At 39.0% G+C, this 27,578-nt stretch overlaps 1 protein-coding gene across 1 annotated transcript in view; it reads right to left on the minus strand.

Annotated features, from left to right (window-relative positions):
* Positions 1–27,578, minus strand: part of LAMC1 (laminin subunit gamma 1) — a 119,014-nt gene that overhangs the window by 60,077 nt on the left and 31,359 nt on the right. The window lies entirely within an intron of this gene.

The following is a 27,578-nucleotide window of genomic DNA, read 5'->3' on the forward strand; positions in this document are numbered from 1 at the left end:
CTGATTGTACGTCATGATCTCACGATGTTGCCTTTAGTCACAACATAGAGTGAGTCCAAATTACTCCATCTGCTAGGTTTCATCTTCTCACTCTGACTCCAGATTTGGGGATCTGAAGATCTTATCTCATTGCTTGAGCCTGTAGACTTAAGAAGTGCATTTAAAAAAGCAATTAACATTCCAATGTGATACCTGTCTTTTCAGGTAACACCTTCTCTCCAGATGCAGAAATTCAAAGGATCCGTAACTAGTCAAAAATAAACAACTAAGATAAAGTCCTGTTAAGAATAATCTTCCTGAACTATTATCTTTCATCATTTGAATCTGAATCTAGAATATCAAGGGGAAAAGTATATTAAAACACAGAAACACAAGTAAACAAAAAGCAAAGCACAACTTTCAAAGGTTAAGAAATAAGTAACACCAGAGTTGAATAACTTTTGAGAGAACTTTATTGCCCCAAACAAGTCAACTCCAAAGAGATAAGAGAGAAAATTGGTAAGAACTAGTCAACATAAGCAACTAAAAGACGCAGCAGAACAGGAAAGAAGGGAAAAGGAATTCCTGCAAATAGTCAGCACTGTCCCCCACTCAAAATGACTCAACAGGATTACCTCTGGGATCACAGTGTGAAAAGAAAATGCTACAGAATTATTCTGCCAGGTACTTCAAAGAAATCCCCACTTCCCCAAAGCTTTCAGCAAGTGTACCTAACTTTCAAAAAAAAAAAAAAAAAGGAGAAATGGAGGAGCAATTTAGGTTCGAGATTGTATTTTTAGGTCCTTTCTTCTGTTCTCTCTAAATCAGAAAGAAGCAACCCAAACTGTTCCTCTAAGTACCTCTTAGTTAAACCAATTACCAAAATGAACTCATCAAGTCCAACCTTGGCCTTTCAGGCTACTTCAAGAAACTAGTGAAAAGGCCAGTGACTCGATAGGTAACAACTAAAATCAGTAGGCCCTTCTGTAACTAGTTGGGCGTGATCTTAAAATACTTTTGTGCTTAAATGTTTATGACAAAGCACTGGATGGCTGGTGGGGTTCAGGAATGAGGGGGACACACTTGAGGCTCTAAGAGAAAAAATAATGTTTTTATTTTTGCATGTGCACAAATGTTTTGGATACCAAGTGATTTTGTCAAAATTTGTATCAAGCATTCAGTATTCAAACCTATAACACTGGTTAGAAAGTACATTCACATGGTGAGCTGACAACTGAGAAGGCAGAAAAGCAGGGGAAACAAGTAAAGACTGCCTTTGCTCTAATGCAGTATTAGACGCAGTAGCAGTAAGGTCCAGGCACTGTCTCATCCTAAAGGTCTACGATGGTCCTGAGGCAGGATGTGCTGATGTGTGAAGGTTGGCGCTCAGTCATCGTAGAAAAAGGGAAGATGGAAAAAGGTTAACCCCTCCTGGCTTACCAGCCCAGCCCCCAGCATGGTTCCACTGTATCCCCAGGTTGCTGGACAAAGATGGCAAAGGATGATGAACAAATGAATAGTCATCAAACATGCTAATGGAACAAAATATTACTGAGGTGTTTTCCCTCATGCTTCCCATTTGACATAAAAAAAAAAAAAGAATCCCATGACAACATTCTTTTTGTCCCTACTGCTAAAAAACAAATGATAAAAACTCAGACCAAATGTCCTTCCCTACTCAGAGATAAAGGCAAATGAAAGGGAGCTGAAGGCATTAATGTGAAGCGTCCCTGGCAATCACAAAAAAAAGCTTGGTAAGGACAGAGCCTTTCACAGGGTGAATAGGTGCTTCATTTCCATCCTTCGTTACTACTGTAGAGGCATATTTATAGATTCACTGTTGGAAAGGACTTGCCAAGGAAAGCAAGTTCTCTCTTTATAATAGCTGTAAGATCTGGGAAAATGACAGAATGAGGTTTTATGATACACTGCTTATGACAGCTGCAGAAGCATTTATAGAAATTGGCCAGACAACACGTTGTCGAATCCACTGATTTCATATGTCCCAGTGTGCCAAGAGATTAGGAAACTGTTACTGTTCTACCTCTTACCCTTCCTCTCTACACAGGAGACAGCCAAGAGTCACAAGCTAAAACATTTCAGACACCCAGAATTTGATGATTTGTTTTAAAGGAAATGAAATGTTTTAAAACTCTCCAAGTATATGAGTTTACCCTACCAAGTGCTTGTAGCCATTCATTCCAATGCACTATACAAATTAACACCATACCTGAAATGGCTAACTCCAGAAGTTGTAAATTCCTTATCTTTGGGGAAAGACAGAGGAGGCCAGATTGTAGCTATCCAAAATGAGCAAACAAGATGGTCCACTGCGATGTGTGGGAAGAACATATTAGAAACTCTATATTTAGTTTTGTCTTATCCTTCTAAACTTTCCACTTACTGTATTTGTAAGATACATAATATATTACTATAGCCTACATATGTTATCATTTATAAAAAAAAAAATAAGAGAATACTATGAACAACCAAATGGCAATAAATTGGACAATGTAGAAGAAATGGACAAGTTTCTAGAAGCATACAGTCCACCAAAACTGAATCAAGAAGAAACAGATCATTTGAACAGATCAATCACTAGAAGTGAAATAGAAGCAGCAATAAAAAAACTCCCTGCAAACAGGACCATATGGCTTCACTGGGGAACACTAACAAACATACAAAGAACAGTTCATACCAGTCCTTCTCAAACTCTTCCAAAAGACTGAGAGGACGGAATACTCCTAAGCTCCTTTTATGAAGCCACCATCACCCTGATATCAAAGCCAGACAGTTCATACCAGTCCTTCTCAAACTCTTCCAAAAGACTGAGAGGAGGGAATACTTCCAAACTCATTCTATGAAGCCACCATCACCCTGATACCAAAGCCAGACAAAGACATTACCAAAAAAGAAAGCTATAGGCCAATATCGTTGATGAACATAGATGCAAAAATCCTCAACAAAATATTAGCAAACAGAATCCAACAACACAGAAAAAAGATCATACACCATGATCAAGTTGGGTTCATCCCAGGGATGAACAAGGATGCTTCAACATATGTAAATCAATCAACGTGATACACCACATCAACAAAAGAAAGGACAAAAATCACATGATCATCTCAACAGATGCAGGAAAAGCACTTGATAAAATTCAATACCCATTTATGATAAAAACTCTTACCAAAGAGAGTACAGAGGAAACATATCTCAACATAATAAAAGCAATTTATGACAAACCTACAGCCAGCATAATACTCAATGGTGAAAAGCTAAAAGCCTTCCTGCTAAAATCTAGAACAAGACAAGGATGCCTACTCTTACCACTTCTATTCAATATAGTATTGGAAGTCCTAGCCATAGCAATTAGACAAGAAAAATAAATAAAAGGGATCCAAATTGGAAGAGAAAAGGTAAAATTGTCATTATATGCAGATGACATGATACTATATATAGAAACCCCTAAAGGCTCCACACAAAAACTACTAGAGCTGATTAAAGAATTCGGCAAGGTGGCAGGATACAAGATGAACAAACAGAAATCAGCGGCATTTCTTTACACTAACAATGAAATAGCAGAAAAGGAAAGTAAAGAAACAATACCTTTCAAAATTGCATCCAAAACAATAAAGTACTTAGGAATAAATCTGAAAGATTCATCTGCAGAGAACTACAAAATATCGACTAAGGAAATTAAAGATGACTCAAAGAAATGGAAAGATACCCATATTCTTGGATTGGAAGAATTAATACTGTTAAAATGGCCATACTACCCAAAGCAATCTACAGATTTAATGTGATTCCTATCAAACTACCCAGGGCATTATTCACAGAATTAGAACGAATAATCCCAAAACTTATATGGAATCACAAAAGACCCAGAATTGACAAAGCAATACTGAAGAAAAAGAATGAAGCTGGAGGAATAACCCTCCCAGACTTCAGACAATACTACAGAGCTACAGTAATCAGAACAGCATGGTATTGGTACAAAGACAGACATATGGATCAATGGAACAGAACAGAGAGCCCAGAAATAAATCCACAAACTTTTGGTCAATTAATCTTTGACAAAGGAGGCAAGCATACAATGGAGTAAAGACAGTCTCTTCAGCAAATGGTGCTGGGAAAACTGGACAGCTGCATGTAAATCGATGACATTAGAATACTCCCTTACACCACACACAAAAATAAACTCAAAATGGCTAAAGATTTAAACATAAGACACTATAAACCTCTTAGAAGTAAACATAGGCAAAACATTATCAGACAGAAATCTCAGCAATGCTCTACTAGGGCAGTCTACCCAAGCAATAGAAATAAAAGCAAAAATAAACAAATGGGACCTAATTAGACTTATAAGCTTTTGCACAGCTAAGGAAACCATAAGCAAAACAAAAAGACAACCTATGAAATGTTGAGAAAATATTTGCAAAATATGAGCTGATAAGGGTTTAATTTCCAGAATAAACAGCTCATGCAACTTAAAAAGAAAAAAAACCCAATCCAAAAATGGGCAGAAGATCTAAACAAGCAATTCTCCAATGAAGACATACAAATGGCCATGAGGCACTTGGAAAAAATGCTCAATATCACTAATTATCATAGACATGCAAAGCAAAACTACAATGAGGTATCACCTCACACTGATCAGAATGGACATCATGCAAAATTTCATAAACAATAAATGCTGGAGAGGGTGTAGAGAAAAGGAAACTCTCTTACACTACTGGCATGAATGTAGCCTGGTGCAGCCATTGTGGAAAACAGTATGGAGATCGCTCAAAAGACTAAAAGTAGACTTACCATTTGATCCAGCAATCCCACTCTTGGACATATATCCAAAGGGAACCTTAATTCAAAAAGATAAATGCACCCCAATGTTCACAGTAGCACTGTTTACAAAAGCCAAGACATGGAAACAACCTAAATGTCCATCGACAGATGACTGGATAAAGAAGTTGTGGTATATTTATACAATGGAATACTACTCAGCCATAAAAAAGAATAAAATAATGCCATTTGCAGAAACATGGATGGACCTGGAGAATGTCATTCTAAGTGAAGTAAGACAGAAAGAGAAGGAAAAATACCATGTGATATCACTTATATGTGGAATCTTAAAAAAAAAAAAAAAAGACAAACTTATTTATAAAACAGAAACAGATTCACAGACATAGAAAATAAACTTATGGTTACTGGTAGGGGGAGGGGAGGGATAAACTATGAGTTTGAGACTTACAGATACTAATCACTACATATAAAATAGATAAACAACAAGTTTATATTGTATAGCACAGGAAACTATATTCAGTATCTTATAGTAACTTATGGTGAAAAAGAATATGAAAACAAATATATGTATGTTTCTATGTGACTGAAGCATTGTGCTGTATACCAGAAACTGACACAAAATTGTAAACTGACTATACTTCAATAAAAGTATATTAAAAATACACAAACATAAATTATGGATATATGCTAAGAAGTATTTTACTACTAGTGTGCTTGATTTAAAAAGTTTTAGAGACCAGATGGCCCCTTAGAACCTATGCTTATCAAGGGACTCAAACATGGGGTAACTTTGAAATAACCTGAGAGTTCACTTCTTAACTTATGCAACATCCTTTCATCCTTGCTCAAATATATCTATAATTTTAATAACCTGTTTTGGAAAATATTTCCATTAGACAAGAAAACTATAAGCAATGGACAAATCTTACTTCAGCACAATTCTTTTAGACTTAAGTAGGACTGAGTTTGTGTTTGAATTTGGGAGGAAATACGTTTTCTTTTTAAAACTAAATGAGATAAAGGCAAGTCTATATATTCACAGGTAGATAAATAAATGAAAGGAATCAATTACTGCTTTTCAGTTACCTGATATTCAGGGAACGTTTCATGTTTCATTCTTACAGCACTGAATAGAGAGCTTCCAGGATTTTTTTTTTTTGATAAAATTAACAGGTCAGAATGAAAAATATAATTTTTTCTGACTTATAAAGCGTCCAAATACCCCATAATGGAGTAGACGGAAAAGGTGTTCTATCATCCAGCTCTTCCTTAGGTACGTAACTCAGCTTCCTCTTCATTAATAAAACATGTGACTCAAGTTTAGTATTACAAATCACATCCTGTGAATATTGGGGGAATGCTTGATAAACCATGCTTATGTGGCTTTATATCTTTCTGTTTTCTGTGCATGACGTGATGGTAAGAGTGAACCACACCCTGTACGGTAGGTCTGTACGGATGTACTTTTTAGATAACAGCACTTGTTTCCACAGGCAAATATCACTCAGACTCTGAACACTCACTCTTTCTAAGCTACAGGTTGATAGGGCTTACGTGATAAAGGCACAGTCACTTTACTTTATAAAAACACTACATGAGTGAGAAAAATTTATGCATATTCAGTAACACTAACCTGTAAGTCTATCTAAAGACACATATGACTAATGTTACTATGCACCTGATTTAAATAATTTCATAATTAACCTCAAATTTCTCTTTACAGAAATTAAATTTCTCTTGACTCCAATAACTTCAATATCTGAAATTTGTGTGTCTGCTTTACTTGTCTATTATTTTGCTTATTTTCTTTCACTGTATCTTGTTTTCTTGTATGTTTGGTTATCTTTCACTATGCACTAGACATTGTATTTTTAAAATACACACAGGAATAGGTAAGGTGTATTCCTTGGATAAGGACTCAGCCTCCTCTTCATTAGTACAACATGTGACTCATACACACATTTTATACATACACACACACACACACACACGTGCGTGCACACATATATAATCTGAAAGCTAGTATCTTCCTACAAAATAAAGTTCAATTGCTTATGCCAGGCACTTGGGAGTGACACCAAACTGGCTCACCCTTAATTCAAGTCCAAGGCTTGAGTGCCCCTGGATTATCAGGAGATGCAAAGCTGGCTCAAGTCTATTTGTGGGATGGTATGTTTCTGTCCTCCCCTTTCTCAGATGAGTGCCTTTTAGGGACCCAGCTGAAGGTCTGGGAAGGTTACCAGACTGCCTACCTTTGACAAGTCCTACACTTTCACTCTGCTTCCCTTGCCCTGTGAGGCAGCCAAAATCTGTTTTGTAGCTATTTCTTTGATGGGAAAATGCACTCAAGGGTTACCCCTGTGATTCCTGACTTGTTCTAGGTTTATACTCAAAGATTCCTACCTATTTTGATAGCACTTTGAGATTTTTTTTGCCACTTAGACTGTGCTAAAAATCCTCACTGAACACTACCAGAGGCAGAAGTAAGTCCACTCTAGTAACATATAAAAAAGATACTGCATTATGTCCAAGTCGGGCTAATTCCAGGAATGCGAGGTTCGTTAAACAATTTTAAAAACATGTTAACATAATCTATCATCTTGAGAAATCAATCTAATTATTTCAATAGGCAAAGAAAGTATATTTGATTAGATATTCTTTCATGATAAAAAAAATTCAGCAAACAATACATAAAAGAGAATTTCCTTAACCTGATAAAGGGTATTAATCAAAAAAACACAAAAAACCTTTAATTTAGCAAAACCACACTCAGTGGTAAAGTGAATTCCGTAAACACAAAAATGCCTACTTCTTGACATCATACTACTAAATAGAAATCTAGCCACCACAAAAGAAGACAAAAATATAAAGAGCAGAGGAAGAACTTAGAGCCAACAAACAAACTAAAAGATGTTCAAGCTTTTTAATCAGTGAAATAATAAACCACAATGAGATACAATTTTATACCCATTAGATTGGTAAAAATTAAAAGGTCTGTCAATATAAAGTGTTACAAATCCATGAGCCAGTAGTGAGCTTCCCGCCGTGTTAAACGTAAATGCAGGGTTCCGTTTTCATCCAGCTGCGTGCGTGCAGTACTGTCCTGACATTAGTTGACATTACACTCCAGGTGTTTAAGGCTCGGAGCTCCGTAAGACTGACTTAACTTCAAGTGCCCTCTGCACTTCAGAAGTCCCAGGCCACCCAGACTTCTGACCAACTGGCTGTAGATTCAGGGCTTCCCATAACCCCCTCAGGTTTGATAATTTGCTATAATGACTCACAGAACTCAGGAAAGTGCTATACTTAAAATTATAGATCAGAAACAGCCAAATGGAGAGACACACATGGTGAGATGGCGGCCGGGGGGTGGGGGGGGGCAGAGCTTCTGTGTACACTTCTCATGGAATCCAGGAATGTCATCCTTCCGGCACATCAGTGTGTTTGCCAACCAGGATGTTCCACTGAGCCTCAGTGTCCAGAGTTTTGGGGGGACCTCGTTGCATAAGCATGACTAATTAAGTCACTGGCCATGTGACTGAGCTCAACCCCTAGTCCCTGTGCCCTCCCTGGAGGTCAGGCTGAGCCAAAATTCCAACCCTCTAATTACACAGTTGGTCTTTCTGGTGATCAGGCCCCACCCTGAAGCTAGCCAGGGACCCACCAACAGTCACTTCATAACAGACACACTCCTAACATTCAGGAAATTCAAAGGGTTTTTGAAGCGCTGTGCCGAGAACCAAGGACCAAGACAAGATATATTCTTTGTTTTAGAGCCTGGTTGTCTTAGCTCAGGCTGCTATACGAAAATGCCACAGACTGGGTGACTTAAACAACAGCTCCTTTACTTCTCAAACCTCTGGAGGCTGGGAAGCACAAGATCCAGGGGCTGGCAGATTAGTTCCTGGTGAGAACCCTCTTCCCAACTTGCAGAGGGGTACGTTCTCTTGTTTCCTCACGTGGCAGAGAAAGGAAGAAAGAGTTTTAGTCTCTCTTCCTCTTTGTGTGATGGTACTAATCTCACCATGAGAACCCCACCCTCATGACCTCATCTAAACTTAGTTACCTCCCAAAGGCCCCACCTCTAAATACAATGACACTGGGGATTAGGGCTTCAACGTAAGCATGGGGGGGGGGGGGCACAAATATTCAGTCCATAACAAGCATCATTTCAAACAGACTTTGGAAGCTGACTTAAATTTAACAATTTTTATGGGAAAAAATTTACACAGCAGATCAGGTTGAGAACTTGGAGTATATCCAACTCAGGCAAAAGTCCTACATACTTGATTCATCTAAAGATTCATATAAAAATGGGTGTGTCTCCTTTAGGTTCAAAGAACATCTCCTAGAATAACTATACAAATAGTATTTTTAGTTTGGCACTGCCTACCTAGCACTTTCTTTTTCTTTTAACTTCTCATATATATTTGATCTAAAAATTGGTTTAAGAAGTACTCTTCAGACAACAGTAAATGAGATCAAATAAAGAGGAAGGATACTGAAGGTCACAGGTGAATTTAAAAAGCAAGACTTCAGTTTTAACGGTATTGAAAGAAAACACCAAGCAATGACGCTGCAGTGATGTCCAACAGACTCTGTCCTCTAACCTGCGTCCCCAAGGCATCCATTCACCACACCCAAGTAGATTCCCTCACAGCTCTGTTGCAACCATAACGTGAGAAAACTCTGTCCCACCATTCACTCTGGAAGGCCCATACCCATAAGGAAGGGTCTCCCTAAAAGGAACACAAGTGTTTGAAAACCAGTGGAGTGAGGGGCTCCCTGGCTGTCGACTTGGGATCTCTAACGAAGCAGAAGCAGATACACACACAGTCAGCCAGGACTGCTGGAGTCTAAGATATTCAAAGAGTTTTCTGCAGATCTTGCAAGGACCACTTGAATTAAATGTTCCCTTTGGAATGTGTTGTAGTAAGACTTTACCTACACTCAGGAGCTCACCATGGTCACATTACCACAGATGGTGTCCCCAAGTAACAGACTTCAGGAAGTCAGACTTTACCTGTGCATTATTATTTGCTCTTAGCTCCAAACTAAACAGTTCCTTTAAGTCTCAAGAGACCTTTTTAGTCATTAAAAAAGCATAAAAGTTTTCCCCACGTTCAAAGCCTCTGACACTATTGGTGAGATGTAAATTTGTGTAGCCATTATGGAGAACAGTATGGAGGCTCCTTAAAAAACTAAAAATAGAGTTACCATATGATCCAGCAATCCCAATCCTGGGCATATATCCAGAAAAGACAAAAACTCTAATTCAAAAAAACACACGCACCCCAATGTTCATAGCAGCACTATTTACAATAGCCAAGACTGGAGGCAACCTAAAAGCCCAGTGACAGATGAATGGATAAAGAAGATGTGTGTGTTTGTGTATAATGGAATATTACTCAGCCATAAAAAAGAATGAAATAATGTCATCTGCAGCTGCATGGATGGATCTAGAGATTATCATACTAAGTGAAGTAAGTCAGAGAAAGACAGATATCATATGATATCACTTACACGTGGAATCTAAAAAAAAATACACATTAACTTATTTACAGAACAGATATAGACTCACAGACATAGAAAACAAACTTATAGTTACCAAAGGGGAAAGGGGAAGGGGGATAAACTAGGAGTTTGGGATAAGCAGACACAAACTACTATTTATAAAATAGATAAACAATAAGGACCCATTGCATAGCACAGGAAACTATATTCAATATCTTGTAATAAACCATAATGAAGGAGAAAAGAATCTGAAAAAGTACATATATATACATGTACTGAACCACTTTGCTGTACACCTGAAACTGACATAACACTGTAAACCAAATATACTTCAATAAAAAAAAAATTCCCTATGTTCACCCAGACATCTGAACCATGAGTAGGTCCAATAAACTTCCTTTATACAGAGTCAATTTTCACTATTTGGTAATTATGTTCTATAAAATTGCCATGAACACTAAATCAGCAAATTTTTTTTTTTTTTTTTTTTTTTTTTTTGCTCCCAGGGTAAATACAGGATTAGGTTCTTGCAAGCCTCTGGTCACAACATTTTGTCAGCAGATCAATATACAACCTTACTTTATGAGTACTTCTGTTTTAGCACACCTTATTTAACATACATTTTTGTTTCTAACACTGAACTCAAAGCCAACAGCACTATAACTCATACCTGAACAAAGCCTAGATCTAACACACATATTTTCCTCCTACACCACATAAAAGCCTTTTTGCACTTAGAAACACTAGACACTTATGGGCCATTTTAGGTAGCAATATCACCAAGAGAAAGCACCAAAATGCAAAAAACATGGTACTAAAACTTCACAGTATGAGAGCTGAGATAAGAGGGCAAAGCATCACCTTCTGCACCGTCAGCTCAGGACGTATGTGTGTCAGGGGACTCATTTTTTTTTTTTTTACCACTCTGAGCATGTTTCCAAATAACTGCAAAAGTACCATGAATGTTGATTTTTCCGTTACAAATAAAGTTCAGTGAGAAGGGGAATTTGCAAATACTAAATCTGTGAACAGCGACTATGGACTGGGTAGGGTCCACACATATACCTCAAACAGCAACACAGGTTCCGTCTCAGTCCTCCTGGTGACCAAAGAAAGAAAATACAGACTTACTCTTTATTATTATTTTAAATTACAGCTGTATCTGGATACAGTTTCAATTTTCAAGTGAGAAATCCCACAGGGTTAACAGCTACAGAACACAGTGTATTTTCCTCCACCCACGTGTAGACAAAACATCCACACACAATTCCAAGTTACTCATTATGTCTCTTCCTGCATCAATCACCAATCCTCCTAACTTGACAACATATATATGTGTATGTGTGTGTGTGTGTGTGTGTGTATATATACATATATATATATATATGTATATATACACACATCAACTTTCAAATTTAGAGCCTTAAAAGACATTTCCTGGATCAGCCTTTTGTGGAACAACAACAACAAAATCAGCTTCCTGACATACAAAACATGATTTCCTAAACAGCAATCTTGAAAAGCACTGTTACTTTGTATAGCGACACAGCAGGTGGCAGGGAGTGATGAAACAGGAAACGAGGACAAATGCCTCCCACACACACTTGCAGACCACCGCAGGGAACAGAGCAGCACACAGTCCCACAGCCCCATCTCCACCTTTAACTCACCCTTACCCTCTGCTCACCAACCCTTTCCACCAGTACAAGAATCCTTTACAGATTAATTCTTTACGTATTATCACAAAAAATTTGCCAAGGGTGACATTACAGTGAGAATTACACTGAATTCAAATGGGGAAAAAAAATTTCTAAATTCCTAATTCCCCCAAAATAATAATAATTTCTAATTCTCTACATTAAAAGAAAATCTCCTTAAGCCACAGATTTAAAATACAGCACTGTTATCTCAAGGAACCGTAAATCCTTTTTCCCTAACCACCTCCAGAGAGTAAAGTTTCCCTAACTACTAACTAGATATGGCATGTGTTCCATTTACAATTATAAAAATCCAACAGGAGCTTTCACCTCACTACCCCAGAGATCGAAGCGGCTAAATAAATGCAACGATGGTGCAGCAGTGAGAGCATGACCCAGACAACAAAGGAAGGGCACACAGATGTCACCATCACCTACAAAGCCAGAAGTACCCCAGGAACATCTGGGCACCCACAAAGCAGCTCAGTCACCCCAACTCCACAGCAGGCCAGAGTGATGCTCAGAGAGCCAGGACACGGAACCCAACAGAAGGGGCTCAGCTCTGAAGCCCCAACAGAAGCACTAGCCCCCGTTCCTTTACTTAAAATCACAGTTGTTCTAAGGTGGGATGACTGTAAGGGTCACCTTACAAGTCTGTCTCATTTATAGACGAGGAAATAGGCCCAGAGATTTAAAAAATTTGCCAATACAACTACTGAGTCACAGACTGATCTACATGAGTACATATCTGCCTCACAAAGGGGCTATGGAGGGATGTTTTATTAGGCAATAAAAAGCTCCAAATTATAGAAGATACAAATCCAGTCATTTCATTCTCTTGTTCAGATCTTTCAAAAATTTGCCAGAACACGATGGAACTTTTAAAAAGCTCCTTAACATATGGCCTGAAAGATGTTCATGGCCAAGTGTACGTGTCTCTTACCTGATCCTTCACACAGCCTGCCACCCAGCACATTCGTTCATCTGGCCATGGGCTCACTGGTTCTCTGAGCAGTGATTTACGACGGGTCTGCTGTGTGTCATGCACCGTGCCATCCCAAACTGCTTAAAATGACTCAGCCAGGCCACTCTCTTTTTGGACTCAGTGCCTGTGCCCATGATACCGTCTTCACCTGCAATGCCCTATCTTCTAAGTCTACAAACGCAGCAGGACATTCAACTGCATTTTTTAATAATGAGGTTTTCTGTATCTTGGTGAATAGCTCCCATCTGTCTCACTCTGAACATGTGTTAGAGCAGCAAGGATAATGAAACTCTGTATTTACTGTTCCCAGAAACATACACGGCTGTTTTTAGAATCTGGCAAGAAAGGCCAGCTAAAATGCCTATTTGCCAGTGGGTAAAGTGACCTAAAACACTCGCTGACAATGAGCCTAAAACCACTCAACTTGGTTCTTCTGAAGTCGCTGGAACGGGCAGCACGGCAGGTACCGTACAGTTTATGCCGTGAAGGTACATGTTAAAATTTAAAATGCATAAATCATGCAGAGTTCAACCATGATTTTTTTAATTTAAAAAAAAAAACAAGTAACAAGACAAAAAACTGACCATCAGGCCATTTCCTATTAAATTCCTCTAAAACGGGAGTATCGTTGAGCTTTCTGTTATTATTTCAGGGTAAAATTATTTCTTCTAAAGCTCAACCAGTAAGTGATAGGTTTTGAGTAATTTAATTTATCAAAATTTGTAGGTACAACCCATTTAAACACCGCAGGAACATAAAGTAGACTAGCTACCAGATTCATGAAAGGTTACTTCTGAAAAGAACCTTGTTTTGGGGGTTTAAGGAAGATCAAGATCTAAAAATGTTAACAGCTCAAAACCAAGGTCACACCATCCTTAAGCAACGCAGTAGAGATCTGAGTCCTTGCCAAGCACCCCACAGAGTATTCTTTTCTCTCTGTGCCCGAACTGCAGCCTACTCAGGTTTCTCCTATGACCAAAACCCACACTTAGAGCTTATGCTGTAAATTTGGACAAACTCTTGAAATATAATTTCAAAAAATCTTTATGCCTCAAACAGGCATCACCAAGGTAGGAAAAGTTTAATATTGAGATCATTATTTCCCTCAAACATTTTAAGTCACCCAAATGTCTTTGAGACAGTACTTTCCAATTTCCGCCTTTAAGTGAAAATCTCTCACCTTAGGTTGGCTGCATTCCTAAAGCACCAGATTGGCAAAACAGACCAAAAAAGGAACAAACATCGAATGAGGGTTCTCCAGGCCCGCAGCATCTCAAAGAGGGAAGAGAACTCCTTAGCCTAACAGGGTTATCTACAGAAAGCCTTCAGTAAGTACCACGCTCAACCATAACACAGTAAACCATTCTCTTACTTAAAATCAAGAACAAGACAAAAAATGCCCACTTCACCATCTCCATTCAAGCCTCCGTTCAGAATTCACTGCCTTCGCCTCCAAGCCCAGAAACCCTCTGTAGAGCTTCCCTCATGGCACACGGCCACCTTCCTTCTTGCAGGTGGTCAAATGAGGAAAAACGGAAAGACAGAGCCCAGCATCCTTAGGCTCTACCCCACCACAATGCTCCTCCCCAGCGTGGGAACACGAGCACGTCCCCTCAACCCTCAGAGCGCATCTCCTCAACTAGAAGATGGGGATAAATGATTCCAGCAACAAAGCACTGACTGAGCTCCTCCTAGCTGACAGACAAGATAAATAAGGGCTTTAAGAAGAACATGCAAACAGATACACTGCTGTGAAGAAGGGCACCACAGTGAAAGGTATGGAAAGGCTTTGGAAAACACAGACGAGAAACCTATAATTCTGTCCTACTCAAATCACAGGACTGCAGTAAGGATCAAATGAGATAAGATACGCGAAAATTTTTTAATAAATGACAAATCCTTCCACAAATATGGGTTACATTATTTCTAGAATATATAATCTGTGTTTTAACATCTGTGTTTGGCATCTGTGTCCCTTTAGTCCCTAGAGTACCTCGGACATGGTAACTGAATTAATTCAATATTTATTATATAAATAAAAAATGGGCAAAGCCCAAGAGATCTGGATTAAGGTGCCAAGTATAACATGCTGGATGAGAGCTCTCTGAGAACACTACTCTTGTTTTGATTGATACATAATTCACATACTGTAAAATCGACCCACTTAAAGCATGTAATTCAGTGGTTTTTAGCATATTCACTAAGCAGTGCAACCACTGCCACCATCTAATTTCAGAATATTTTCATCAGCCCAGAAAGAAACCCCATACTCATTAGCCATCACTCCCAATGCCATTCTCTTTCTAGGTCCCAGTGACACTCATCCACTTTCTGTCTCTATGGATCTGTCTACGCTGCATTTTTCATATAAATGGAATCCTACAATGTCTGGCCTTGTATGTCTGATTTGTTCCACTAAGTAAAACGTTTAGAAAGTTCATTTACGTTGTAGCACGTATCAGCGCTTCAGTTCTTTTTATGGCTGAGTAGTACGCCGTTACAGGAATACACCACATTTGTTTAACCACTCATCACATAACGGGCATGTGGATTGTTTCCATGGTTCAGCTCTTGTGAATAATGCTGCTATGAACATCTGTGTGCAAGTTTTTGTGTGAACACATGTTCTTCATTCTCTTGGATATTGTATTAGTCCGGGTTCTCCAAAAAATGTGACCAACGGGATATGTACAGAGAGAGAAAGACATTTATTTTAAGGAACTGGCTCACATGATTATGGAGGCAGACAAGTCCAAAACCTGCAGGGTGAGCTAGCAAGCTGGAGCCCCAGAGGACAACTGACATTTGCCGTTCAAGGCCAAAGGCCATCAAGCTGGAGACCCAGGGAAGAGCCAGTGTTGTAGTTCAAGTTTGAAGGCTGTTTGCTGGCAGAATTCCTTCTTACTTATGGGACTTCAGTCTTAGTTCTTGTAAGGTCTTCAACAAATTGAATGAGGCCACCCAAATTACGGAGGGCAATCTGCTTTACTCAAAGCCTACTGATATAAATGCCCATCTCATCCAAAAAAACTCCTAATGATGTCTGAGGAAACATCTGGGTACAATGCCCAGCTGAGCTGACACATAACAGCAACACGCCTAGGAGTAGTATTGTTGGGTCATATGGTAATCCTGTGTTTAACCTGACCGTCAAACCGTTTTCGGAAGCAGCGGCACAATTTCACATTCCCAGCAGCAGTGTATGAGGGTTCTAATTTCTCTACATCCTCACCAACACTTGTTATTGGCCCCCCTTTTTATTACAGCCACCCTAGTGGGGGTGACGCAGCATTTCACTGTGGTTTCCCTTTGTATTTCCCTAATGACTAATAATGCTGAGCACCTTTTCATGCACTTATTGTCCGTTTACATATCGTCTTTGGAGACATGTCTATTCAAACCCTCTACCCATTTTATAGTTGGGTTATTTATCTTTTTATTGTTGAGTTGTAGGAGTCTATAAATTCTGAATACTAGGTCCTTATCAGATACACGCTTTGCAAATATTTTCTCTTGATCTGTGAGCTATCTTTTCACTTTCCTGGTAGTGTCCTTTGAAGCACAATTTTTAATTGTGATAAAGTTCAGTTTACCTACTTCTTCCTTTGGTTGCTTGTGCTTTAGCTGTCATACCTAAGAAACCAACACCTAATCCAAGGTACAGAGGGACAAAGAGTTAACCTCTGTTTTCCTCCAGGAATTTTGCAGTTCTAGTCCTTGCAGTTAGGTCTTTGACGCATTTGAGCCCATTTTTGTACATGGTGTGTTAGGAGATCCATCTTCATTCTTTTGCATGTGGTTATCCAGTTGGTCCAGCATCTTCTGTTGAAAAAACTTATTCTTTCCTCATTGAAGGAAACACTATTCCTATGTACAATTGTCACTGATGGTGACCAGGCACTTCCTGATACTGCTGAACTGGAAGACTGGGGTGGGATGCGGGATGCGATGGGGATGTCCACCAATGAGGAGAGAAATCTTGTCATTTTTAAGTCACTGGCTGATGCAAGCATTAATCTTCTTTTGCCAACCGCTATTCATCTCTCAAGATGCTCAGATGACAGAACTTTTAGAAAGCCTGCCCTAACACCTCTTGGGTTATGTGCCTACCCTTTCCATGAACCCAGAGCACTCCTCTCATTACATGTATCCAATAACTGGGTAAGAGTTTCTCATTTAGACTTTCCCCACTAGGCTGAGTTCCTCAAAGGTGTGTCTTCAGAATTTCCTACAGCTACATGCCTGGCATATAGTAAATGTCTACTCAATCAATAAATGAGTAAACTAAAATTATTTGAGGACCAAATTTAAGAACTGTGGGCGCAAATACTCACTTCTTTCTACGCCTGCCACTTCCTACCCTTACTCTAAAAATAAAAAAACACAACCTCATAATTTCATTTCATCTGTTACTCTTTCCACCATCTGAGGCACAAATATTCAATGCATCAGCATTTTACACTATTTGCCATCATCTGTCCCTGCTCCCCAATCACCATGATGGAAACAGTATCAATTTTAATAAATTCCCTATGAAGAACTCACTTCAATCATCTATGAAGATAACAAAACCTCATTCCACTCCAAAGCTGAGAAATACCTACATCAAACAGACCCTCATCTTTGGGAGCCACCAAGACCTCCTTCCTCCCACAGGCACTCTTTCCAATGATTCTTTACTTTACAGCAATAATATAGCCCAGTAAGGACCACCAAGTAGAATTAGTATCCAAGTAGCAAATAAGTTGCACATTTAAAAGAGGAACAAATTAACTTCACTATTAGTTCAGGATGGTTTACACTTGGTTTAAAAGGCTTTGTTTAACCCCAGAGCATTACATAAGGCATAAGAAGAGTTTGATGTGAAATCAAACGCAAACTGGTAGCTACAGACTGGGAAAATGACTCATGATGCATACTTATGTTTAAATATTAGGTAACATCTCCTCTTTTTATTTACTGACAAATTAGCAAATGAAGTCAGCAAAACTATGGGCGATAAAGTTTTCTGACACATTCTCTAATGGCGAAAGAACCCATCACGTTAGAAAAATCTACAGAACTACAGTGAGCACAAGGCTAAGCTCAGTGTTCAGTAGCATCGTGTGGAAACCGAATCTAATTTTCTTGGTGTTGACTTCAAAGAAAAAGAGAAGAGGAGGAAGATCACCATGACAAAGAGAAAGGAGAGAACGGGATCAGAAAAGTCCAGCGTGCAATTGCTGAACCACTTCTGTTGTACAAACACTGGAGTTGTGGCAAAAGCATTTAAAAATCATTATTTGAGAAATATTCTGTAAATTCACAACTTGGTCTCCAAAAGCTTCCTTCCATTATCTTGAAACTGAAAAAGCATCTAAACTCATCTCCGTCAAGTAAAAGCAGTTATTATTATCACAACAGCCTGCACATAACAGGTTTTCAACGCTCACACGTGTAAACGAGTAGGGACCCCCAAACCTTTGACTTTCAGTGAAACAGAGGCTTCTATGACTGACTGAAATTTAGACCTACAATGACATACATACACGTATTATTTAAAGGAACTTGCAAAAAGCTATATGGCTTAAATAATTAAGGGCAAAGAGCTGGACTATCAAAAACAGACACTCAGCTGTAAACCTGCTCTGCTTTCTCTCTTCAGTTGAGAAATGAGTCACATGAAAAAACACATTTTAATTAACTCTTCATCACCAGACCATAGTATTCTGGTGCGTTTTTAATCAGAGGTGAACAACTTAAAAGTTCTGAAATAGTCACTAAGACTTCTTACTCACTGATTCTGCGGTAGGGCCCCCAGAGAATGGAGCAGAAACCAATCAATGCACCGTAGACTCGGTAAACTCTGAGAAAACGTCCCCAGATGGAGTCCCTCCCTCTCCCCAGGGCCCCCCTCCTTCAGCTGCGAGTCATTGCCACGCCCGGCCATGGGCCTGACATTACAGCTCCCAGGAGCGACGGGGTACGAAAAAGGGTGAGAAGGCCTCTTACTTGAAAATGAGGAGGCATCAACAAGATGCTTAAACGTAAATGCAAATCTGACAAAGAGCTACGTCTGGTTAAAACCTTCATCCTCCTTGGGATGACAGTGGTAAGAGCTGTGTGTCAGGTGCGGCTCTCAGCTCATTACAAGCATCTCTTCACTCAGTCCTCCCCATCACCCTAAGTAAAACTGAGAAGACAGCGGGGCTGGGACCCCGGCAGCTAAGCTGCAAGGCTCGCAAAAATCTCCCTGACAGCGTGAGCCTATTCTGAGTTTCCTCAGCTTTTCCCATTCAAATCAAATCAAGAACGTAAACACTAATTATGGTAAAATACATTACAGTTAATCCCCAAATACTAACAGGTGTGTTTTTGACCCTGAAAAACAGAGCAAAATCTTAAACACTATGTGGTTTCCATATACAAACCAGTACACATGACTGGCTTACTGCCAAATAGGTTATTTTGGTATTTTGTGAAAGAGATAAAATTAAGGGATGGTTAGTAACAATCTACCAGTGGAAGGTATCCAATAAGCAAAACACCCCAGGGGGCAAGATACAGGAAGTGTGTGGAACAGGGAAAACTCAGGTCTTGTAGAAAATAATGAATAGAAATCTAATTTCACCTGCACAACTGAAATTTACCAATATTGTAGTAAAATCAGGTCAAAATGCACATTAATTTGTATGGAACAGAATGAGGTAGAAAAGTCAGTATTTACTTGTACTATTTCTGAAAAGCAATGATGTATAAAAAATCAGAAACACTGAGGTAATGACAAAAGGAAAAGAGGAAAGGAAATATCTATATGTATTCTTATTCTAGAAATGTCAGTGGTAAATATACGAGTATAGGTTCAAATACCTTTGGAAAAATTATTTAATTTTTCAATGCCATTATTTCCTTAACTTTAAAAACAGAAATATTGGTCCATAATCCCTTATCCTCAAATCTGAAACCTAAAAGGCTCTATAAATTAGTTTTTGTTACCATTTTTTTTTAAACTTAGCAAACTCCTTTGGCAGGAAACTCACTCTTAGCAAAATCTGACCTGAAATGACATGGGGCTATTTATAGCCATTATTCCACTTATGCATGAATTTTTATTTCACTGCAGAAATTGTCATACGTTCAATTACGGGGTACTGAGAGAGGAGGAGTCCATACTACAAAGGTATACACATTGTGTTATGTCTCTGAAAATCATGAGTTCTGAAACACATTCTGCCCCAAGGGTGCTGGAGTCGGGACTGCAGACCTGCAATCCCTTAGCACCGACTTCACAGCGTGGTTGTGAGGATAACGACCATCAAATGCTAGCACGATGCCTGCACGTGGTAGGTCTTCTTTAGGAGCAGTGGCTACTGCTAGCCTTCCGGGACCAATGGGTGAAGCGTGCCGATGCCCCTAAAACCTTCCCAGCTTTGATTTCTTCTTCATTCCCACCCCAGTGGACACACCTGCCCTTCCTGGCTGACGTACGATAAATGCGTTCCAGCTTACTCTTTCTACCTTGTACTGTAACATCCTAGGTGTCACTTCAATTTACATAAAAATAACTGCCTCACACTTAAAGTTCACTTAAGCATCTGAGACTGGGATAACTGTATTTAGTGTCATTCTTCACAAAAAGAAACCAACCACAAGACAAAATGGATAACCTGTCACAACGTACTATCATCTTAGGCGGTAAGACGGCAGCAAAGGCCTTTTTTAAAAAAAAAAAATTCCATTTTCAAGTAAGAAACTGAGTATTTCCAGGTGCTTTCTACACAAGAGGTGACTACACACGCTGTGCTCTAGGAAGCTCGCATAATGGGCTCCATCCTCTTACTCTCTGGGAGATTGATCGGGAGCAGCAGGTACAAACAGCTGAGCCCCTTCTGCCATTCATTTTATCACAGCAGCGCCCACGCAGAGCCCCCGGAACAGATCTCTCCAAAGCCCCCTCTGCTGCCGTGACACTCCCAACACTGTTAACATCACGGTCAATGCTGACAAGCTGAGGACACTCAGGGCAGAGCTACAGTGCTGAAGAAACACACAGAACTCCTTCTGCTGTTGTGTGGTCAGTTTTAAGAGAAGACACACTAATCATTTTTTAATTAACATAAAAATATTTTCATAACTTTAAAAATATACTTAAAAAAAGAGAATTCAAAAAAAACCTGAAAACCCTTATAAATCAAGATTACTGTTTATTTCTGAGTCACATCCCAGAGCTGTAAATCATAATTGTTAGAAAAGGTCCTGCGTGTGAAATCTGTAAGGCCATGACCTGCCTTAAAGATTTTCTAGAAGATACGGCTCCATTTCAATGAGCACTAGTATCAAAACAAGAAATCAAGTTTCAGATGTTCTCTTAGAATGTGCTTAACCATAACCTGTGACTTCAGAAAAATTATATACCAGTGACTAAAATACAACGAATAAAACTTACTGTCCCAAGCTCACAGACGCTTTTCAGGATCCCTCATTTAATCTTGAAACAACTCTTTGAGATCATAATACTGCTTATCTTTATTCACCATTCAATTATAATATTCTTTTTTAAAAGAATGATAAAATTGAGACATGCTGAGTTTTTATTCTATTTTTTCCCCATAAGATATACTAATCATGTACTCATACACTTTTGTATTAGGTTTTGTGAAAAGATATAAGGGAGCATTAAAACTTTAAAAAGCAATGTAAATGTAAGTCTGTAAGAATAATCACAACGATAAATTTTTGTGTACTGAATGTCACTATATGCCAGTCACTATGTTGGGAGCTATACCAGCATCCTCTGTTGTAATTATCAGAGTAGTCTGATGAAGTGACACCTTATTTTATAAAGGGGGGAATGAATTCAAATTTTAGAAACTTGACCACAGTCACATGAACTGTAAACGGCAGAGCTGTGATTTGAACCCAAGTCGCTCAGCTCCAAATTCTTGGCTCTTTTAATACCACACGCCTCTCAGAGTAAAGAACTTTCCATTCTTCTCAGAGCTCTAGGCTTCCACAGAACTCTCATTGAACTAAATTTTTAAAGTATTTTTAATGTTTCAAAACTTAAAAATACTCACTGTGATGGTTAATTTTATGTGTCTTCTTGGCTAGGTTATGGCCCCCAGATAGTTGGTCAAACCTCAGTCTTGATGGTGCTGTGAAGTTAGTTTTTAGACGTGATTAACATTTAAATCAGCAGACTCTGAGTAATGCAGATGACCTCCGCAACGTGAGTGGGCCTGGTCCAATCAACTGCAGGCCTTAAAAGCAAAGACTAAAGTTCCCAGAGAAGAAGGAATTTTGCTTCCAAACAGCAACACAGAAATTCTGGCTGAGTTTCCAGCTTTCGAACTCAAGACTGCAATATATACTCTGAATTTCTAGCCTCCTGGCCTGGCCTGCCTACAGATTTCACAGTTCGCCAGTTGCCACAATCATGTGAGCCAATTTCTTAAAATAAATCAATATATACAAACAAATTTGTATGTAAACATATATATGATGGCAAGCATATACTGATTTATACACATACGCGCACACACACCTCCCTCTCCTACTCACTGTGTTTCTTCAGAGATCTCTGACTTATACATACACTTAAATGTATTATATATAACATTTTAACCCCAAATGCATTAACTCATGCAGACAAGTTAATTTGTTTTTATGCAGACACCGGCAAAACTCTTCTCTATCTCTCGGGTGTATCTGAACTTACACATGTGCCTTTAATTAGGCCACTTATATATAGTTATGCTTTGTCTTCATGCAAATTCAGTTTGGAGCTTGTCCACTTGTGCAAAATTTTTAAGCATGCACACTATTACTGTCCTCACGTGCCACAGTCAAATGCCAGGGAAAGCCTAAACACACCTGCTCCCCTGGTGCCTGCACCTGCCACAGTGTGAAAGCCAATTCTACAATAATAAAGATGTTACCCACTTTGCTTCATAATACCTTAAAACATATTTAAAGTGTCAGGTCTTACTGTATTTTAAACTTATAATCTGACAATAAAAATGTAAGTAGTTTGTCATTCAAAAAAAAATTACCATATCACAGAATGAGCTATGTGGGTAGCGAATATTATCCAAAAAAAAGAAAAGAAAAGAAAAGAAAAGAAAAGGGGAAAAAAACACAGAATTAAGTTTGCTGTGTGAGCAAGCAACTGTGGAAATAAATTTAATATCATTATCTCATAACACTGCCCGGGGAAGATTCCAAGCAAGTGCATCCTTTGCATATGAGTTCATTCAAGGTCTGAAACTGGCTAAACTCATTCCAACCATCCAATTTGATGAGACAGGTGTGCCTCGGTCTTGTCTGTCTTTTAACATGCATCTGCAGAAAACATTATAAAGAGGATTTACAGGACATTATACCGCACTGTTTAAAGCAGTGACAGAAAAGCCCTCGGGAGGAGCAGCACACTCCCTACAGAGGCAACTGCACCGTGTGTTCAGCAGTAAGCACCCAGTGTTGGCATCTCCCAGACAGTCGCGGACAAGGACAGAGAGCCGTCAGCTTCACTAGGGACTCTTGGAAATGCTTGTTTTCCAGGCTATCAATACCCATACACTAGCAGTTTCAACTTTTTTTTATACCTAAGTTTGCTATGTGCTCTGGAGCAATTTGCTGATTTAAATATTTCTACTGAAATTTTTTAAATCACTTTTTGGTTGATACATTTCATCAATTAACTCTGAAACAAAACATCTACGTATTAATTTGCCTGTCTTCCACAAAAAGCTCCAATCTTACTATACTAATGCCTGCAGACAAGTCTTTGGACTCATCATGTAAAACAAAATAAATCTGACTATCCTGAGACTTTGAGAAAAAAGCTGACAGTCTTTTGACTTTTTTTAAGTAACCACGAACATCTTAAAATGTTACAATGTATATTCAAAAATCATTTTCTGCCAAACAGTGAATGAATAATGAAACTGGATGCAGGGGTATTCACTAACTCCCTGTCCGTGCCCAGAATGAATTTAACTGATAAGGAATATGGACATCACTAAATACGATTAGTAATTCAACTTTAAAACATAATTTCCTACTATTTCTCCTTCAAGTTTTCTGGATCAATGTAATCAGACACTACCCTGAAATTGCAAGACAAGCTATTTAAAAAGCTATTAAAGATCTACACTGTAATTTTTAGCACTTTCTGACAAGAAAAACAATATTAAATAATAATGAATCAACCAAAATAAGGCTACTAGAATTATCTTATCCACATGACTTTGAACTCTCATTTTGCAAACAAAATGTATACATAAATGAGTTATAAGATGAAACTGGTTGAAGATTGAAACACAACTCTCAAACTGAAATTTAGTCTACTGAAAAAAATAAATATATATAACTGAACACTATTCTTACCCGTTTAACACATTGGGAGTTTGATTTTATTAGATACAATGTCCTGTTACTAAGAAAGTTTTTAGAACTGTTGTATGTAAATGTATAGGGTCCACTGAGCATATTTAAAAAGACGCAGGCTTCCTTTTTCACTACCTCCCAATTATGCACAGTGACACAATTTAATTGCACAAAGCTTTAGTTTCCTTAATAAAGTAAATTATTAATATTTACTTTATCAGGTGTTGTGAGCATTCAACAGAAAGTCTGTGGAGCTCCCAGCTCCAAGACTGGGGCAGGGCAGGCACCCATGTTAGTTTTCATTCCCTTCTTAGAAGGCCTGTGCGCTTTACCTCAACAGTAAATGTAAATGAGAGCGAGCAGTTTATCAATTAGAGGATTCATTTTTTAATGTACATGTTCACAAAGCAGGACTGATTTCTGATTAGAATACTTTCTCTTTCTTCATCATCCATAAAAAAGGAACTTACAGGAGTATCTCAAAGAAACATAAAACTAAAAAGATACAAGAACCTTAAAAAAGGAAAGAAAAAAGGACACCGGTGCTGTTTCCCAATCAGCACTGTCAATCACAACCACAGCCGGCTGTCAGGAAGCCACATTATACTAAGGAAACCATAGGAACATCTTGTAAATGCCAGAGGGAACTGACAAATTATTTCCCAAATTTCCTTCTCGGCCCACAGCCCAGCAGAGATGAGCCCAGAACAAACAGAAGACAAAAGAAAAAAAAAAAGAAACTAAAGGCAAGAGTTAGTACAGAAAGAATTTCTCTTCCTCTTTGAAAAACCAGAGTAGAAAGTTTCAGATTTCGGTGGAGTTTTTAGACTCTAATACCAAAAGACTGAGATGGAAAGGACTTTACTTTTGAAGGGAGGGAAGGAGGGAAAAAAAAAACCCTTGGCAAACCAAAACGTCAGAAATCTACAAGTAAGCTAGGTCCACCACTGGTTTGTTATTTTAAATGTCTCTCCTCTTGCCTTTCTGGCTGGCACATCTCCCTAGTCTCAGCCGTCATTAACGCACATCTGGATTGCTACAATAATTTAACTAGTATCCCAGGATTCAAGCTTTTCCTCATTCCAAACCACCCAGTCACTAGACTCATTTTCCAGTAACTCTGCTATGTAACCATGTCACTCCTCTCACAAAGAATTAAAATGGCTCCCTTCCATAACACCTCTCCACTCTGCTTCCTGTTCAAAGCCTCCCGAATGAAATGATCACATCTTCTCTCTTTTACAGAAGCCCACTTCTCAGCACAAATTCTTCTTTCCAATTAAACTGTCTCATTCTTCCCGTCAAAATCATGCTAATTTTGCATCCTTGTCTTTGCTCACACTGTCATATCAGCTTAAGATAGAGAACCTCTAATTAGGGTCTCCGTTTTCATTCATTCATTCATACAATCATCTAATGAGTATCTACCGTGTATCTGGCACTAGCGATAGTGCTAGGGATACAAAGATGACTAAGATCTGATCTTTGTCCACAGGGAATGTAATTCAGTGAGTCAGACATGTAAACAAATCATTAGGACACAGTTTAATAATTGTCGTAATACTGTGTACAAGGTACTATGGAAACACAATAGAGGTGGTGATTCACCACAGAAGAAGGTAAGAGATGGAGAAACCATGGTCCAAGAGATTGCAGAGAAGAAATGGAATTTGAATTAAGTCCTGCAGGATGACTTAATGGGGAGTGGTGGGACAGGATAAAGGGGCAACTGCTATTGAAGAGAAAAATGAGAGTGCATGCCATGTTCCAGGAACTGCAAAAGATTCAGCATTACAAATACAAGAAGGAAAGCTGGAAGTCCATTCATGTGGGCTTGAACTTCTAGATCCATGATGAGGAGCCTAGGATGACTTTTAAGCAGTGACATGATTAGATGTGAGGTTTTTAAAGACTTGCTCTGAACAGATTCTCCTTTCAAGATCAACAGACCCTTCTTGTGCTGGTTAATTTTACGTGTCACCTTGACTGGACAAGGGATGCTCAGATTAAACATTATTTCTAGGTGTGTCTGTGAGGGTGTTCCTGGATGCAATCAGCATTTGCATCAGTGGACTCAGTAGTCTGCCCTCTCTAATGTGAGTGGGCATCATTCAATGAATTGAGAGCCTGAATAGAAAAAAGCAGGAGAAAGAAGAATTCACTCCTTTTTGCTTCCTGTCTGCCTATTTGAGCTGAGACATCGGACTTCTCCTGCCCTTGGTCTGGGATTTACACCACTGGCTCCTTTGGTTCTCAGGCCTCTGGCTTTAGACTGGAATTACATCGCCAGCTTTCCTGGTCTCCGGCTTGCAGACAGCAGCTTGGGGAACTTCTCAGCCTCCATAATTGAGCCAATTCCTCATAACAAAACTCTTTATATATATACATAAACACACATATATAGAGAGACAGACAGACAGACAGAGACAGAGAGAGAGAGAGACGGGGCGGGGGGGATCTCCTATTGGTCCTGCTTCTCTGGAGAGCCCCGACCAGCACCTCTCCCCATTATCATCATGTTAACACTTCTCTCCTTGCTTCCCCCCCCCACTGAGACAATACAACCTGCTATGTACCATGCACTGTGCCAGACACTTAATACCATCATATTTAATCTTTACAACATCTCTAAGATGAAGGAACTTAGAGTCAGAAAAATTAAGTTTCTTGTCCGAATAACACACAGCTTGTAAGTGGCAGATGCCATTCAAACCGCACTCCTAGATTCTGTAGTCTCCATCCATCAGGCCATACAAAACGCACCCCGAACTACTCTCCTTGCCCTCTCTTTTGTCTGTCTTGTAAATTGCTGCAGGACATGGGTTCTATGCTCAAGGCTGTCACAAATAACGTGTTGACTTACACTGGGCAAGTCACTTAACTAGTTCCCTTGGCTGAAATGAAGAATGAAGCCAGGCGGTCTCTCAGATCACTTCCACCTTCTCCTGCCACACACTTGGGGTTAATACAAACCACAAATGCTGGCATATAACAGGGCAAGTGTACTGCTACAACCTGGGATGCTGTGGTCCACCACGGTATTACTTATTAAAAGTCCATCCATCAACATTTACATCTCTCAAACCAGGAAGCCAAATCTGAGTTAACAAAGTCATCAACAGTGAAGCCTCCTCTCTTATGTCTGAGCAGGTTTCTTGTTCTGCTAACACAGCTTCTTCTAAGCATGGATACCTGAAGGCTTGAATTAGAGGCCACTTTACTACCATGTGAATCTAAGA

Source organism: Camelus ferus, chromosome 21 (assembly GCF_009834535.1).
Source record: "Camelus ferus isolate YT-003-E chromosome 21, BCGSAC_Cfer_1.0, whole genome shotgun sequence".
Classification (NCBI taxonomy): Eukaryota; Metazoa; Chordata; class Mammalia; order Artiodactyla; family Camelidae; genus Camelus; species Camelus ferus.